General features: G+C 36.6%; 1 long non-coding RNA gene across 1 annotated transcript in view; it reads right to left on the bottom strand.

Annotated features, from left to right (window-relative positions):
• The window catches only part of LOC103879818, a 79,842-nt gene that overhangs the window by 11,310 nt on the left and 50,546 nt on the right, over positions 1-17,986 (bottom strand). The gene's annotated exons all lie outside the window — the stretch shown is intronic.

Genomic DNA, 17,986 nt, shown 5'->3' with positions numbered 1-17,986 from the left:
TAAAAACCGTAATGGACATATTAAAATTATATTAAGTGGAATTCAGATATGAAGCATGTGCAGAGATAAATATTTTGTAATGATAAAAATATAAATTCACCAATAAGTCATACAATCATATATATGTATGCATCTAATAACAGTCTCAAAATATGTGAGGTTAAAATTATTTTTAAAACTAGAGTGTGAGAGACAAATTCAAAATACTTGGAGGTTTCAAAATGTTTCTCTATACAATATATGTATTCAGTATTCAGGTTACAAAAATTATGTTTCTTGTATTATTATATAATTCTTACATCATCACCATATAATATGTAATATATAATTCTTGTATGCTGAGTACCAAAAACATTATTGGGAGGAATTAAGGAAGATCTAGTAAACATAGAAATGTGCCTGTTTCATGATGTGTAAGATTTAATATGTTATAATATTAATTTTCCATTTGTCTATAAATTTAGTGCAACCATAATAAACATCCCAGCAAATATTTTTACAGAAATTTATACGTGAATTTAAAAATTCACTTACGAGAACCAAAGGACAAGAAAGCCAAAATAACTTGGGGAAAGAGTTTTACATTGGCTGTCTTAACCTAACTGAATTCAAAATTAACTTTAAACTGAAGTAATCCAAACTATTTGGAATTGGTATAAGGATAAACTTACAAGCAAAATACAAGAATGGAGATTCCAAAGTAGCTTCACACATATCTATTCAGTGGATTTTCAACAAAGGGATCAAAGCTAATTCGATGGGAAAATCAGTTGTTTTTTCAAGACATGTCTTGGAAAAGTTGGATGTTCATTTTCAGAAAATTGAACCCTGATCATCATCACACCCTATCCACAAAAATTAACAAAAAATTGGTCATAGATCTAAAGCTAAAGCTAAAAAATTTCCAGAAGAAACTATGTGAGAATGTCTTTGTGATTGAAGGGGTGGCCTGCCCCTCCACACCTGTGGACGTTTCTCCTAGGTGGAACTAGAGACTTGAGAAAAGAAATGAGACACAGAGACAAAGTATAGAGAAAGAAAAAGTGGGCCCAGGGGACCCGCACTCAGCATACAGAGGACCCACCCCGGCACCAGTCTCTGAGTTCCCTCAGTATTTATTGATCATTATCTTTACCATCTTAGAAAAAGGGAAGTGGCAGGATAATAGGATCATCGTAGGGAGAAGGTCAGCAGTAAGACATATGAATAAAGATCTCTGTGACATGAATAAGTTTAAGGAAAAGTGCTGTGCCTTCATATGCATATGCAAACATCTGCATAAACCTTTTTAGTGCATAAAGAGCAGTACTGCGCTAGCAAGTCCCACCTTTCGCCCTAAGGCGATTTTCTCCTTTCTCAGTAAACAGAACATACAATCGGGTTTTACACCGAGATGTTCCATTGCCCAGGGACAGGCAGGAGACAGATGCTTTTCTCTATCTCAACTGCCAAGAGGCCTTCTTTCCTCTATACTAGACCTCCTTAGCACAGACCCTTCACTGGTGTCAGGCTGGGGGACGATTATGTCTTTCTCTTCCCACGAGGCCATATTTCAGACTATCACATGGGGAGAAACCTTGGACAATACCTAGCTTTCCTAGGCAGAGGTCCCTGCAATCTTTGGCAGTGTACGTGTCCCTGGGTACTTGAGATTAAGAGAATGGTGATGACTTTTCACAAGCATGCTGACTTCAGGCACTTGTTTAACAAAGCACACCCTGCACAGCCCAAAATCCGTTAAACCTTGAGTCACCACAGCACATGTCTCTTGCAAGGACAAGGTTGGGGGTAGGGTCACAGATTAACAGCATCTTAAATACAGAACAAAATGGAGTCTCTTATGTCTACTTCTTTCTATACGGACACAGTAACAGTCTGATCTCTTTCTTTTCCCCACAGTGATCTTGAATTTGCCAGTTTTCTTGAATAGGTGAAAAAATGAATAAAATTGGAAGATTAAGAAAATGGAAAACATTTGTATAGTCACTCTTCCAAATAAAATCTACAAATAGAAATGATGCACATATTATCAATCACATGACTTGTCATTATGGAAATTCATATTAAAACCACATTGGAATGCCACTACACACCCGATAGAATGCCTGTAGTTAAAAGGACCAGCAGTACTACAAAGTGCTGGTGAGGATGTGATTCAGTTGGAACATTCGTACATTGCAGATAAAAATGCAAAACCGTACCACACTTTGGGAAATATCCGACTACTTTCTATAAAGCTAAACATACATGTGTCATGTGAACCAGAAATTCCACTTTTAGGTATTTACCCAAAAGTGGTAAACATGTATATACAACACACAGACTTATTCTCAAATGTTCATAATCTGTGTCAAAAGGCAAAAGGGGATGCTCATTAGCACTGTGGTCTAGTGAGTAAAGTGGATTCCTACAGATGTACAGGAAACTAAGCCTACAACCACTTTGTGTATCTTGGAATTGAATAATTAAGTAAATAGATGACAGACGGTGGAAGCCTAGATTCCTACCCTTCAAGTGGGAAGTTAACGACCAGGAAGGGAAGAAGCTAGAATCACTGGTACAGTAATGAATTAAAATTGAAGACATTAGTACGAGCTTGTATTGTGCATAGTACAGATACGTATGGTTACATAGAGGATGTTCGTAGATGCATGTGTATGCCAGTTGGTACACAAACATATATTTCCTTGCTCTGTCAACTGAGAGGGTCCACAAACAATGGCACCCAGTACCAATAAGCACAACTAGAGCCTCAATCTTGGTTTTTAATACTATTAATATCCTCCATCAAAGGAACTAGGGCTCTTTGGAGAAATGGCTGATTCTATTACTGGAGAAGACAACATCCACAATAGGCTGAGATCTGTGTTATCTCAGAAAGCAAAAAAGTGGCATTTTTTTAACCAAAAAAAAAAAGCAAAACTATGGAGCCTGCCAGAGACCTCAGGAGCCTACTCCCACCAAGAGACTAAGCTGGAAAAATTTAGGCAACAAAATACTGTATCGTAACTCAAAGTATTAATATAAACATCTGTAAGTTATTGCTGATATATAAATGAATGAAAAATAAATAAATATGGAACAAGAGACAAATACCTCATGCAGAATTCCAGATAATATGTGTAGCTATGTCACTCACAAGAAGCTGGAATATAACTCCCTCTTTCTAAGTGTGAGTGGTGTCTATTTACTCTTTCCAAAGAGTGCAGTTGTGGCAAGAGGGGTATGAATAGTGTTAGAGTGGAGAAATGTGACAAGTAGTCCCTCAGGGGGATGATCAAGGTGAACAGCAATCATCCACAGCCATGTTCATAGCACGTATTCTTGATATGATTAGACTAAAATGTCACTATTCCTTAGTGATCTTTTTTTCCACGAACCCATAGTCCTAGTCTAATCATGACAGACAGACAAATCTCACTGTCGTGATATTCCACAAAATACCTCATCTGTAACTCCTGAGACCTGTCATGGTCATCAAAGGCAAGGAAAGTGTAAAAATTGTCAAGAATGAAATAAGCTTAAGACAAAATGACCAAAAGCAATGTGGCATACTAGACAGAATACAACAGCAACAAAAACAAAAGATATCTAGTAAAAACTAAAATATAATCTGAATAACGTATGGACTTTTTTATATAATAGCATATCAATATTGGTTGGTTCCTTAATTCCGACAAGTGTATAATACTAATATAGAGCAATATTAATAGGGATGAATTGCTTTCAGGTATATAGAAACTCTCTGTATTATCATCTCAATTTTTTTAAAAATAAAAAAAAATCAGTTTTTGTTCCCTCAAATATTTGTTTTCCTAGTATCTTTTTTTTTTTTGAGATGAGGTCTCACTATGTTGCCCAGGCTGGTCTTGAACTCCTGACCTCAAGGAATCCTCCTGCCTTGGCCTCCCGAAGTGCTGGGAATACAGGCCCTCAATATCTTTTACCTCCAGCTCTTCCATGGCATGCTCTTTAATCTAACTAGAAATTCAACTGCTCTACCTACAAAGTTTTCACTTTCATTTTTGAAATGGTTTCTGCAATTAATATTTTGTATAGTTTTCCCTAATTCCTCACTTCTCATAAATGCCTTGTCTCCTACTATGTAGTTACTACTTTCACCACCACATTAAAATAGCTAGGGTGACGGCCACACCTGACATCCTTTCAATATCTTGCCCAACCTGCCTGTGGCACTTGGAATGAATTGGCTCTCCTCTACTATTTTCCAAAATCCTATTCTTTGGTTTTCCACTTGGCTCTTTGACTTCCTACTGCAGTTCTCTATTTTTTCCCAAGATTCTCTTATTCCATTTTTCCCAAGCATGTGTGTGATCTCTAAAGTTGCATGAACTCTGGACACTCTAGTCTATTTCCCAGTAATTCATAATCACTTTTAGGAATAATCCAAAATCTGGAATTCTGGTCTCATATTTATCTTTTGATTGCTAAACTTTTATAATTAGTTGTCTGATTTTTCCAGCCCCTTCATTCATAAACTGATTATTAGGGGACTATTAAAATGCAAATATTTTATTCAGAGTTCGTTTTGCATAACTGCAATACTTTCATTAGTGCATCAGAAAATGCTGATAAACAACACAGCAGTGTTGACAGCTAAACAAATAGGTGATTGCCATGCAAGAGCTTTGCATGACTTTCACAAAACAAAAGTTAGTTATTCCTCTCAACACACTGTAAATAATGCTTCATTGTCTTGAAGATTAAGTGTTCTTGCTAAATTTGAGAATAGCATGCTATGCAGCCATCAGTACTCAAGTCCTAATCTTGTCAGGGTACCAGTTTTTAAACTTGATTATCTCAAATCCTTCTATTCATCATTTCAAATAAGTTAACCAGAGCTTGTATAAATTATTTTCCCTTTCTATTTTAATATGTATTTTTCACTAATCTTGCAATATGTAAAAATGTTTTACTGTGTTTCTAGAAAAAATGTTACTATTAAGTTCACAGAGAAGTATTCCATTGCATTAAGTAGGCTTTCTACTTCAGGGTTCTCAATTATTATTATTATTATTATTTTTTTTTTTTTTTTTTTGAGATGGAGTCTCACTCTGTCGCCCAGGCTGGAGTGCAGTGGCGTGATCTCGGCTCACTGCAAGCTCTGCCTCCCGGGTTCCCGCCATTCTCCTGCCTCAGCCTCCCGAGTAGCTGGGACTACAGGGGCCCGTCACCACACCCTGCTGATTTTTCTGTATTTTTAGTAGAGACGGGGTTTCACTGTGTTAGCCAGGATGTTCTTGATCTCCTGACCTCGTGATCTACCTGCCTCAGCCTCCCAAAGAGCTGGGATTACAGGCGTGAGCCACCGCGCCCGGTCCCAATTATTTTTTATGTTGGATGATGCTTGCCTAATGCTGTTATTTTAGGGTTTTGTCTCTAACTGGTCCAAGAGCTTTGTTATTTTCATGTGGATTCATCTGTGGTTCTATTAAGTCATTCTTCTATGTCATGAATGAGATTTTCAGCTGTGGTTATTCTATTTCATATAGTCCTCTTTGTTTCCTATTATTTTTATAATACTATTTTCCTGACTGTGTTCCCCTAGCTCTGCAATCTCTGTCTCATTAAATTCTACCATTTATCTCATTTTTAAATTTAGATTTTATTAAATTATTTAGAATTTTTAAAGTTCCTTTTTTGTATGAGACACAAGTGTATACACTCTTCATTTTTTGTACAACACGTCTTTTTCAAAATTAATTTTACATGGGCTGCCCATGCCAGCCCTGCCTTCTCTCCTGCCTTCCTTGTGATGCAGAATTTTTCCTTGACCCCTTTGTGGAACTAGCAACTAGGGTACCCTGTTTACTCAGCCTGCCACATTCAACCACTTTTGGGAGGGAGCACAGAGCAAATGAGTGCAGGAACTGGATGTTCGCTTTGGTGCTGGCAGGAGCAAACACTGTGGAGGCCCCATGGCAGCATACAGGTGTCTGTAACCTCGAGGCCCCCGAGGGACTGTTACAACGTTCTCTTAGCTCCACTGTCTGTGGACAGCAATGTGTTATCAGCTCAGTGGGCCCTTTGCCTCATCACACGGGCAGCTGCCCTCCACCAACAAGAGCAAAGGGCCAGTGTGACAGCCCTTTTGGGTATCTGCACTTGGTAGGGCCAAACTCTTGTCTCGTGCCTAAGAAAAATGAGGTCATGCAGATGAACTGAAGGATGGTGAAAGCAGAGAATGTTACTGAGCAATGAAAATGGCTCTCAGTGGAGATGGGGGCTGAAAAGGGGACTGGAAGGGCAGGTCACTTTCCCCTGAGGTCAAGTTGCCTCTCTGCCTCTCTCCTCCAAAGTCAGGTTGCCTCTCCCTGACATCCAGTGGCTTCTTCTCTCTACCAGCTGAGTCTGGGGTCTTTATAGGCACAGGATAGGGGGCAGGGTGGGCCATAGGTAGTTTTAGAAAAGGCAACATTCGATTGGTAAAAAGGCATTATTCAGAAAGAACCAACTGGGAAAGAGCAGGCAAACAGGGATAGTTGTTCTCACTTTGGGCTGCGAGTTTCAGGTTTTTTGGCTTGAAGGTAGGATTTTGCCTGAGTTCCACCCCTATCTGCCTAGAGTTTCTCTGTCTCCTGCCTCTATCACTTGCTTCCTCCCTTTTTTCCATCTTTTCTTTTTTCCTTCTTTTCGCTTGTAATATGTTTGCATAAGTGTCACACCAGCCATTTCATTATCTTCCTAATATGTAAAATGGCATCTCTTTACATGCCATTCATTTGTGCTCATGGATTCAGGATGGATCTCTCTGCATTCTCCCAATTTATCTTAAATCTTTTTTCTATTTTTGTGAGAGTTGTAACCAGGCCTATATTATAATATAAAAATCATAACATATTCGTTGTACTTATTTTCGTTTTTTTTCCCTTTCCTTCCTCCATGGTGGGTAGCTTGCACTTAGTCATTCAGTAGAGGGTGGTCACCATTTGACTAATAATTATTACCTTCATATCCTGACCCCCAGAGGCTGGCCACAATGGTGAATGAACTTGTTTTTCTTCCAAATAACAATGATCCTGAGGTCTTGCAAACGTCATTAATTACATCCAGAAGTTTGATCAGTTGAGGGGCATAGGAAGCCTTGATCATTGGGATCCCACATTCCTACCTTACTCATGAATCCCCAGTTATTTTCAAAGGCAGGAAGGATTTGAGAGTTTGCCTCCCTTGTCCTTTTGCTTTGGCCAAATTGAGTAAACTTTTCTCTGCTCCTAGGTGCTGCTGTGCCCATGTTTGACGAATTGAGCTTTGGGTATTTGAGCTTAGCCTTTGGGATTCTACAATGGCTTTGTAGTTTATGAACCAATGCTTTTGATTTCCCAGAGGAGGTATAGAAATTGGGCAGACTTAGCCAGTGTTTGTATGCCAAAACTTGGAAAAACTGAGCTCCAGAATGTTTCCTTTTCTACTGATCTGAGAAAGTCTGATTTCAAAGGGAGTTACCTTATATTTATGTATTTTTACCCAAAATGAACATGAGACTGGAGAATCTTTTGCATCCATTAGAGAAAAGCTAAGACACTTTTTGTCTGTGTTCCCAGAACTAAAGCAGGATGAAGACACGTGAATGTTTCCTTTTGGATCTTGCTTCAATAGTTTATAAAAGTGGGGAAGGGATTATAATTAGAAGCTCTTTCTTCCCCCTGCCATTCCTAAAAGAGATCTTATTTTTGACTTTCTTTTGTTAGCCGTTTTGCTACATTTCTGTTTACTATTGGGGATCTTGCCTGTAAACAAGTTTTACTTATCTCTTTCATTTTCCTTCAAGTAAAAAGTCATAAAAATAGCCCTTATCTGTTGTGAATCAAAATGGCCAAGCTGCCTCTTTTTTTCTTTACGGAAAATGTTTAGATTATGAATTGTCTACACATTTTCCCTTCTGCTTATCTTCTAAAGCCCATTTGCTTGCCTTCACTTATGTGGAATCTAAAACAGTTGAACTTACGAAAGTAGAGAGTAGAATGGCAGTTACCAGGGGCTAGCATGGGGGTGGGGTTGGGAGGCTGTTGGTCAAAGAGTCAAATTTGCAGTTCCACAGGAGGAGTAAGTACAAGAGGTCCATTATACAACATAGTGGCTACACTAAATAACAATGTACTGTCATCTGGAAAATCACCAGGAGAGCAGATTTTAAGTAGTTTTACACTCCCCCACCCCCCACCAAAAATAAGTATGTAAGGTAATGCTTCTGTTAATGAATTCAATTTAGCTATTCCACAATGTATACATATTTCAAAACATCATGTCACACATGATACATACCCACAATTTTTATTTACCAATTTTAAAAGTACAATTTACTAATAAATGTTTTGTGAGTACTTTGTTTACTCACCTGTTTCTTACATGCTTCTGTGCAGGAAAAATTAAATTCCAAAGAGTTATACAAAGTTGTATTGTGCATAATTTAATTTGTTATTTAAGTGTATATGCCACTTATATTTAATGTAGTTACAGAATGTTTTTTGCATTTAAATACGTGATCATACTTCATTATATCATCTATATAATTTGTCTTCACTTTTGCATTCTTTTGATTTGATTGAGAAGTACTTTATTTTGTTTCACCCCTAAATAGGTGTGTTAGTTGTACTCTCTTTTATTTGTTTGTTTACTGTGCTTTTAGCATATTGGATTCTTCTTTGTGCTACTTCCATTAGGGAATTTGTAACTGCTATTTATTTTCCTTTCAATTACCACCTTTACGCCTAACTCATCCCCCATAATCCCTCTGGACTGCCTGCTCCCATAATCCCATGCCTGCTCTTTCAGAGATACTATATCTCTGATACAAACATGTTGCTACTTTCACTAAGACCTTTGAGTACATTGCATATTTTGAACATGGCAATTTCTGACATTTTTCAAGGTAAAATCTTCATTTCTTTTTCTCAGAGCCTAGTTATAATTTGATGGATTCAAGTTGGATTTTTCTTTGTTTCTTTAAAAAAAACGTGAAGCCGGTATTCAAGACAAGATAGGAATAATTATGTCCTCATCTAGCAGGAATGCTTCCTGAGTCACAGTGAATCATTTAATGGTATCTTACGGAGTGTTTGTGTGTCTTTGTATGTGTATGTACATATGTGTGATTATACCTGTATCTACCTCAGTGAAAGCAAATCTGCTACAAAGCTTCTCAGCATTCAAACACTAGGACACTTATTTTCAGAAAGCTTCTTTTATGTGTAAAGAATATACATTTTCTCAAGCCCTTCTACATTACCAGGTAGTGTCAAAATTAACTTTAAAAAACATATTCTATGCAACCGATTTTTCCAGAGTTTGTTGGTTTTGCTCAAGGTACGGTACATCGTGCAGTTTATTTATTTGAGATGGAGTCTTGCCCTATCGCCAGGCTGGAGTGCAGTGGTGCAATCTCAGCTTGCGGCATCCTCTGCCATCCGGGTTCAAGCAATTCTCCTCCCTAAGCCTCCCAAGTAGCCGGGACTGCAGGCATGTGCCACATGCTGTTTTTAAATGCATTTTATCACTTTATTTGAGAGATGCAGCTACAGTCTTCCATTAGTGATACTCTAATTCCTCCAACTGAGCCTCACTGGCCCTATAGTCTTTTTCCCATGGAATAATTTAAGGTTACTAATATCAAAAAAATTTATTGAAAGCGGAATTTCTCATTTCTTTTATTCGGGGTTAATTTCCTAGAGATAAATACTCTTTATTCTAGTAACTTATAATTAGAAAGTTCCTTTTTTTTCTTAAAATTTATTTATATCTGTATTACCACTAAATAATTTAGATGTAGTACATAGTAGATTACAAAATGGGTTGTACTTTAAAGTAACTAAAATGTCTAGTTAAATTTTGTTACATAATTTATTGATAATTATATGTACTTAAATAATAACTTTAAAACTGGTAGAATAATTAAACAGATTTTATCTATCATCCATCACCTCTACAAACAGATAAATAGTACCAACACATGTACACTTAAAAAGACAAAATGCATCTGACTTGCCATTTTGCAAAGGGATTTCTTTTTTAGGAACTCAGAAGAAAATATTTTGGAACCGATAATTGAATAAACCCACACACTTGTTTATTTTGATTTGATTTTTGTTTAAATAAAAATATCTTACGAACAAAATATATTCAAGACTGTTTCTGGTAAACTGAACTAAGTCTCATTAAAAAAAAGAGAGAGAGAAGAATGTACCAAAACAACAACAAAAATGAACTTGAAACATTTCTGATATAAGCTAACAAATTTACTGTTTTCTTTTCAATTATAAATTATTGTTACAGCTCTATTTTTCTGTGGTCTAACTTTCTCTGCGAAGTAAAATTTGATGGTTCTATACTTCTTGACATTTTAATTCATGAGAATTACCTAAATTAATAATCACGTATATCCTTCTTAGTACCTGGAGGAATTGGCAGGCGTCATTCTTTTCCCTGATGCTGTGCTATAGATACTAGATGTAATCATTTGAATGTGCCCGTTGGGCCACAAATACCAAAAGTAGGCAGGGGCAGAAACAGAAAAGATATATGCTTTGCACATAGTGGCTCTCCAGTACTTATGTGTTTAATCAAATATAATTACAGCTGTATGACCTATCTTGATGGGATATTAGAAAGGGATAATATTACAGGGTGGGTTAAATTAGTTTTGCCTCCTGTGAAAGCTGTACAGTCTCACTGTAGGGCACTGAAGGCATGCTGTCACTCATAGAACTTGAGCTGCACTGTTATGCAGGCCCAGCCACTGTGCCAATTGGATGGAGATCACTTTGCCTGAAGCATACAAATGAGGTGTGCTGGTGATTAGATGAAAATGAGAAAAATGAACAGTTTATTGCAACTTGGTTAACAGTTAATCTATGAAGTAAAGACATTAGTTCTAATTTACAAGAAAATGTGAAAAAAAAGAGTAGATTTTAACAGAAAGAAGTAAGCTAGTCAAAGCTACAGGAAAAAAACAGATAACTTTGGAACTTCAGTTGAGATTCTAGTAAAGGAAAAGTAACCTTTTGGACTTGTATACTCTTTTTGTAACACACAAAATATAGGGCATGAAGTCATTAAATATTTATGCTCCTTAGCTGATGTTTCTGGGAGAATATTTAATTATAAAAGAAGTGTTATTGTCCAGCACAGTTGGGGATAGGTTCAGTGAGACAAAAATATTTGGCAGAAATTAGGGTATAGATCATTTCTACATAGTAATGAGTGGCCCTTAACTGAACAAGCAAAATACTTTATGAAAAAATTTAAGGGTATTATTTTGACTAACACAAGGATAATCTTTAAAATAACACATTAATTTCTATTATGTAATGTCAACAGCGGTGCTAGCTTTAAGTCCAGCTGTAACTATAGGGATAAGCATACACGCTGAATTGAAGAACAAAATACAAGGTACTTGGCATAGAGCACATTTGGTTTGTTGCTCATTGGTGTACTCTTTGTTGTTACTGAAGACCCCCCAAAGGAGATGCAAATCACAGTCTTGTGGACACCAAAAAGGTGACTTCTCTCTCTGCTGAAGGAATGGCACTTGGGCACCATTATGGAATTCATGATGGAGGCCACATCGTCAGGTCTGCAGTGGTCTGACTGCTAGGACACCTGGTGACAAGAGAGCTTGCACCCAGTCCCTGTGTACCTGGCCTCACATCTCACATACACCTCATGTTCTCCCTCCTCCTCATGCTGCTTCCAGGAACGCTCCAGACACCCACCCTCTTGCTCTTTTGTGAGGATATGCAAAAGCTGACTACAGGTGGATTCGTGATTTCAAGAATACATAGGAGTTAAATCAAGCTTACAAAATACAAAAGAAGAAATAATAAAAGATTGATAATGTCAACTGCTTAAGGGTAAGAACTTCTGTTCTCCTAAATGAACTCCCTATTAATAACCCAATTTATAAAGAAGGAAGAAAGAGACAACTTCAAGCTGGTGATACACTCTTTCTTTCATGGGACATTGGGAGAATGATGCATCTGGAAAAGACATTATTGGAGACTTGCAAAAGTGAAGCTTATTAGTAGAATGATACCACATGAGAAAAAGTTTTTAAAAATCCATTTTGTAAAAAGAAACCTGCCTGTTCTGATTAGATTGCCTATTGCTTTAAAAAACTAGAATTTATAGCTTTATAGACAATAGACATTAGTCACAAAGATATTTTCTATCTGTTTGACTAATGTAGTATAGAACTAGGAAGCCCGGCAAACTGAACAATATTCCTCTGAACACAACACTTCACAACCAGCATCAGGCCTTCACTTGTTACTAGAAAATAAAAAGGCATCATAGCATGAGAAAAATGAACATGATTTGGAAGCTGTATCAGATCTGTCTCCCTTGCTGACTCTGGTCCTTCTTGAACCCCATGAATTATTGGTAATGTTTATGTTGAATGAGATCCATGTTTCAATGGAGTCTGCTTTCATAATTTATCCTATTCAGGCATTGAAATAATCATCCCCTGTAAGTCAACAGGAATAAAAAAAAAAAAAAGGCCTCACAAAAAAACAAGAAAAGGAAAATAAATATTTCAAAAACAAAAAAATACAGCTTTGAAAAGATGTTCAATTCTTTATGAATCAATATAGTACCAATTCTACTAAATATTGGCAAAATAATCAGTACAGGTTAATTTTTCAAATATACTGATAAGAAATTCATGAGAAATAAAGACAAATTGTAGAAGAAAACATATAACACTGGCATAAAGTTAAAAATTAGAAAACCAGGAAAGACCAGACAATATATTGCAAAATGAAACACATGTGGAATCGAACTATTAGGAAAAACAAGAGAATTACACACATGAATTCAGAATTATGATTATCTCGGGGTGAAGGACTCTGTGGCTACAGGATGCTGTATAGCTAGCTAACGTATGGCAATGTCTTGGTCTTTACCCTGACATTAAAGGGCTCAAAATTCTTTGTCATGTTACTTTCCATAACTTATATTTAAATGTTACGCACATATTATTTTGGTATTTTCTATAATCATGTTCTGAATAGGTCTAAAAGTATCTTCTTTCAGGTAGGGTTACCAACAGAAATGATATTTGTCAAACCTGGCATTTATTAAAAGACACACACACACAAAGACTCATTTTCCTACTCCTAATTGTTTTTCCTTTTTTGGATATATACTTCCAGGACAAAAGGAAATTTTTACTTTCAAGAAATATTTTGTGTCCCTTGCCAACATTTCTGGGAAATATGTCAAACTTTTCACTTTTTGTAAATCTCCCAAAAAAATGTTTCTGACAGGTTTGAGGAAGTTTTTTTCTTTCCTTTCCTTGCAGCTGTAACTAGACATATTTTCAAATCACCAAACATGCTATTCCAATATATCAGCTCAGAATAATCATGTGTGAATAAAAGTATAATTTTAAAATGTTCACGGTGGTATCTAATATGGGTAAAATATACATTATTAAATAGTTAATTTTAAAATATATATCTACATGTTATTTGTTAGAAGTTTGAAGACTAAATAACATTTAAAGCTGATGTCCTGAACAGAAAAAATTAGATGCTGGCATAAAAAAAGAATATTTGTACCATGTTTTAAAATTACTTTTATTTACTTTTATGATTAAGTATAACTAAATTTGCTTTTCATGCAAATTCAGAAACATTTACTTTCTTAAATAGAAATAATTGTGTGCATGTATATCTGTGAATATATATATAATTTGCTAATAAAGTATAGAATAAAATTATAACCCTCACAAACCATTCCATAATTATATAGATATTTTTATAAGACTTTTAGTAGACAGCCAAGAAGCTAAGGCATTTTTCATCAGCATTTGCTAATTGAGATAATTTTTATAGTCATAATGCTGATTTGAGAATTTTGTTTTGTGATTGACCTGATTCTGTGGGTTTTCTCATCATTAAACATTGTTTTTGGCAAGTAAAATATTTAACTTTTGGCAAAATTATTTCTAAATACTTTTAATTTGTCTTTGTTATTTGGCTTTTTACTTTTTACAAATTATTTCCACATCACGTGGTTATTTGTTGAACAATTTGATTGACTTGTTATGTTAATTAAAAACACAAAATAAGGCCTGGCATGGTGGCTCATGCCTGTAATCCCAAGAGGGAGGCTGAGGAGGGCAGTTCACTTAAGGTCAGGAGTTCCAGACCAGACTGGGCCACATGGTCAAACCCCATCTCTACTAAAACTACAAAAATTAGCCGGGTGTGGTGGCGAGTGCCTGTAATCCCAGCTACTCAGGAGGCAGAGGTTGCAGTGAGCCTAGATCATGCCACTGCATTGCAGCCTGGGTAACAGAGCAAGACTCCATCTCAAAAAGAACAAACAAAACACACAAAATAAAACAATTACGTCCTATATTCAAGAACTTATGACTGTATTCATTGGCAAGTAAATCACTTTCATAGCCACAAGTCCACGGTGGTCCATTTAAAAGACTTATCTTGCAATGTCTACATCTGTTGTGGTGGTTGTGAGGGATGAGGACAATTAAGATGTTCATTATTGTTAAGGTTTCTGAATCCAATCAGATGTATATCCTGAATGGAATGCAATATAGCAGTTAGCAGCATCAGCTTTACCCTAAGAAACATATGTTTAAACACACACACACACACACATATTTTGTTGAGAAAAATCACACTATTTACCAAAGGTGCTATTTCAGTGAGACATACCAAATACATGAAAACAAACACCTATGGGGAGTAGGTATCAGGCAGGAGGGAATGATGTTAAAAAGGAAGGAGCGATTTCCAGTTAAAGCGGAAAGACCTCGCACAGACGTAATGTAATTCAATGTGTTGGGAGCACAATTAGTGCAATGCCTTAAATCTGATTTTAAAAAATAACAATAAAAAAGAGGATCAAACTATTGATGATGGAAAAGCTTTGAGTAGAAGCAAAACTGTAGCAAAACCTATAATGCCCCTGTTTGAAACTATATGGGACAGAAGATCATAGCAGCCTACAACTGAGAAAGTTTCTTGGGACATATTATTGTCAGGTCAACTTTTCATTTAATATTCAAAGTCTTAGATACGCATGATATGGTTTACATCTGTGTTCCCACCCAAATCTCATGTCAAATTGTAATCCCCAGTGCTGGAGATGTGGCCTGCTGGGATGTGACTGGATCATGGAGGTGAATCTCTCATTAATGATTTAGTACCATCCCCTTGGTACTGTCCTCAGAACAGTGAGTGAGTTCTTGAGAGAGCTGGTTGTTTAAATGTGTGGGCCTGGCGTTGTGGCTCATGCCTGTAATCCCAGCACTTTGGGAGGCTGAGGCGAGGGGATCACAAGGTCAGGGGTTTGAGACCAGCCTGACCAACATGGTGAAACCCCGTCTCTATTAAAAATACAAAAATTAGCCGGGCTTGGTGGTGCATGCCTGTAGTCCCAGCTACTCAGGAGGCTGAGGCAGGAGAATCTCTTGGACCCGGGAGGCAGAGGTTGCAGTGAGCCAAGATAGCACCACTGTACTCCAGCCTGGGTGACAGAGTGAAACTCTAAGAAAAATTTTGAAAAGAGTGTAGCAAGCCCCCGCTCCCCTCCGCAACTTGTTCCTGCTTCCACCAAGTGTGACACCTCACTCAAACTTTGCCTTCTGCCATGATCAGAAGCTTCATGAGGCCTTCCCAGAAAGAGAAGCTACTATGCTTCCTGCACAGCCTGCACGGTCATACCAGTTAGGTCTATTCTCTTTGTAGATTACCCAGTCTCAGGTAGTTTTTTATAGCAATGCAATAATGGATTGATACAATCTTAGAGAAATGTTCAAGACGAGCGGTGAGTCTCTTCTCCATACAACAGGAATTCAAAGAGCTAACTAGAGGGTCATAACACAATACAGTCAGCATTGAATGGACCAGAATTCAACAACAACCAAAAGACAAAGAGGAGAATGAAGAGTATCCCAGGGAGCCTTTCTGTCCAGGAATGTGTGATGGTTAATTTTATGTGTCATCTTGACTGGGCTAAGGGATACTCAGCTGATAAAACATTGTTTCTGGCTGTGACCATGAGGGTATTCAGGGAGGGTGTTTACTGAGCATGTGAGTCAGTAGACTAAGTAAAGAAGACGCATCCTCACCGCTGGGAAAGCACCCAAATCCCTTTAGGGCCTGAACAGACTATAAAGGTGGAGGAAGGATAAATTCTCTCTTTGTCTTCTAAGCTGGGGCACACATCTTCTCCCGCCTTTGTAGCGTCTGATTTTTACGTCTTTAGAATCAAACTGGGAGTTAACACTGTTCACTCTCCTGGTTCCTGGGCCTTCCAACTAGGACTAAATTATATCATCAGTTTTGCTGGTTCCCTAGTTTGCAGACAGCAGATGGAGAGACTCTTAGGCCTTCATAATTGCTTGAGAGAATTGCCATGACACACAAACACACATGCACACACAAACACACACACTCTTTGTATACAAATAATAAATGCCACATACATGCACGTATGTATACACACACATCTTATTGGTTCTGTGTCTCCAAACAACCCTTACAAATAGAGAACATAATAAATAGCATATATTAACTTTGTCATAAATATAATTGAGAAATAACTATAGTCAGTTAAAATATTGCATGTTCACATTAAAAATTAAAATAGAAAACCAGAGCTGGAAAAATTCAGATAAAATTTCTTTTGAACTATAACATTAAAAATAATATAATTATATATGCAGCATACAAAATTCAACACTTTTATAAATCAGATGTATACTATTCAAAAACTGTTAATTTTTGTCAATGGAGACATTCTGCTGAGTGTGGAATATCATGTTCTTTGACCTATTTGATAAATACTATGTCATATCATTCAATAGCTTTGAAACTTTGGATCTCTTCCTTTTCCTGAGCTGATCTATTGGATAACAAGTTTAATGATTTGAAAAGATATATCACTACAAATGAAATATTGGCTCATATATTTTGGCATAATTATAATTCTATTGAGAGCACATGTACAAGTCATTTAACAATATTTTTAAACATTTTATGTGCAAAATTTTAAACATAGCAGTTTAAAATATGTGTTACAAATATAAAAATAGTACAAACAACTGCCATATGTACTTCACCCAAAGAGACTCATTATTATTTTACTATTTGTTTTATAGTTTGAATTCTATTTCACACATGTGTATGTGCATATATATTTCTGTTTATATACAAATACATACACATAAATTTTTTCTGAACCATTTGTAAGTTGCACCCTGGACATTTTCCCCTAAATACTAAAGTATGTGAATTTCCTAAGAATAAAGAATTTTTTTATATAACTAAAATATTTCAGTATATATAATATTGACATAATATTTAATCTATCATTCATATCATCATCATTATTATTAATTATTATTACTATTATATTGAGATGGGGTCTCACTCTGTCGCTCAGGTTGGAGTGCAGTGGAGTGATCTCGGCTCACTGCAACCTCTGCCTCCTGGGTTCCAGCAATTCTCCCACCTCAGCCTCCTGACTAGCTGAGATTATGGGGGTGCGCCACCATGCCCAGCTAATTTTTGCATTTTTAGTAGACAGGGTTTCACTATGATGGCCAACCTCATATTGTTTTTAATTGGACATATATGCTTTGTAGCATTTTATTTTTCTATAAGTCCGAATCTGATCTAGGATTAAATATTACATTTCACTGCCACATAGCTTTTTTGCTCTTAATCCTGGAACATTCCCACAATATTTCTTTATCTTTCACAGTATAGTACTTTAAAATAGAATCATTCTCCCTTTTTTACTTTTAATATAAAATGTTTTTATCAAGGATTTGTATGACATTTCTTCATGGTTAAATTTACGTTCTGCATTCCACACTTTTATGCTGCATAAGCTATGTTGTGTCCTCAGAGAATCACATCTGGAGGCACAGAATGGCCATCTGTCCACATCTGGAGGCACAGAATGGCCCTCTGTCCATCACTGATGATGC

The sequence above is a fragment of the Papio anubis genome, chromosome 19, assembly GCF_008728515.1.
Source record: "Papio anubis isolate 15944 chromosome 19, Panubis1.0, whole genome shotgun sequence".
NCBI classification, from domain to species: domain Eukaryota; kingdom Metazoa; phylum Chordata; class Mammalia; order Primates; family Cercopithecidae; genus Papio; species Papio anubis.
Note: the sequence above shows the minus strand (reverse complement) of the source record. Positions and strands in the feature narration are given on the sequence as shown.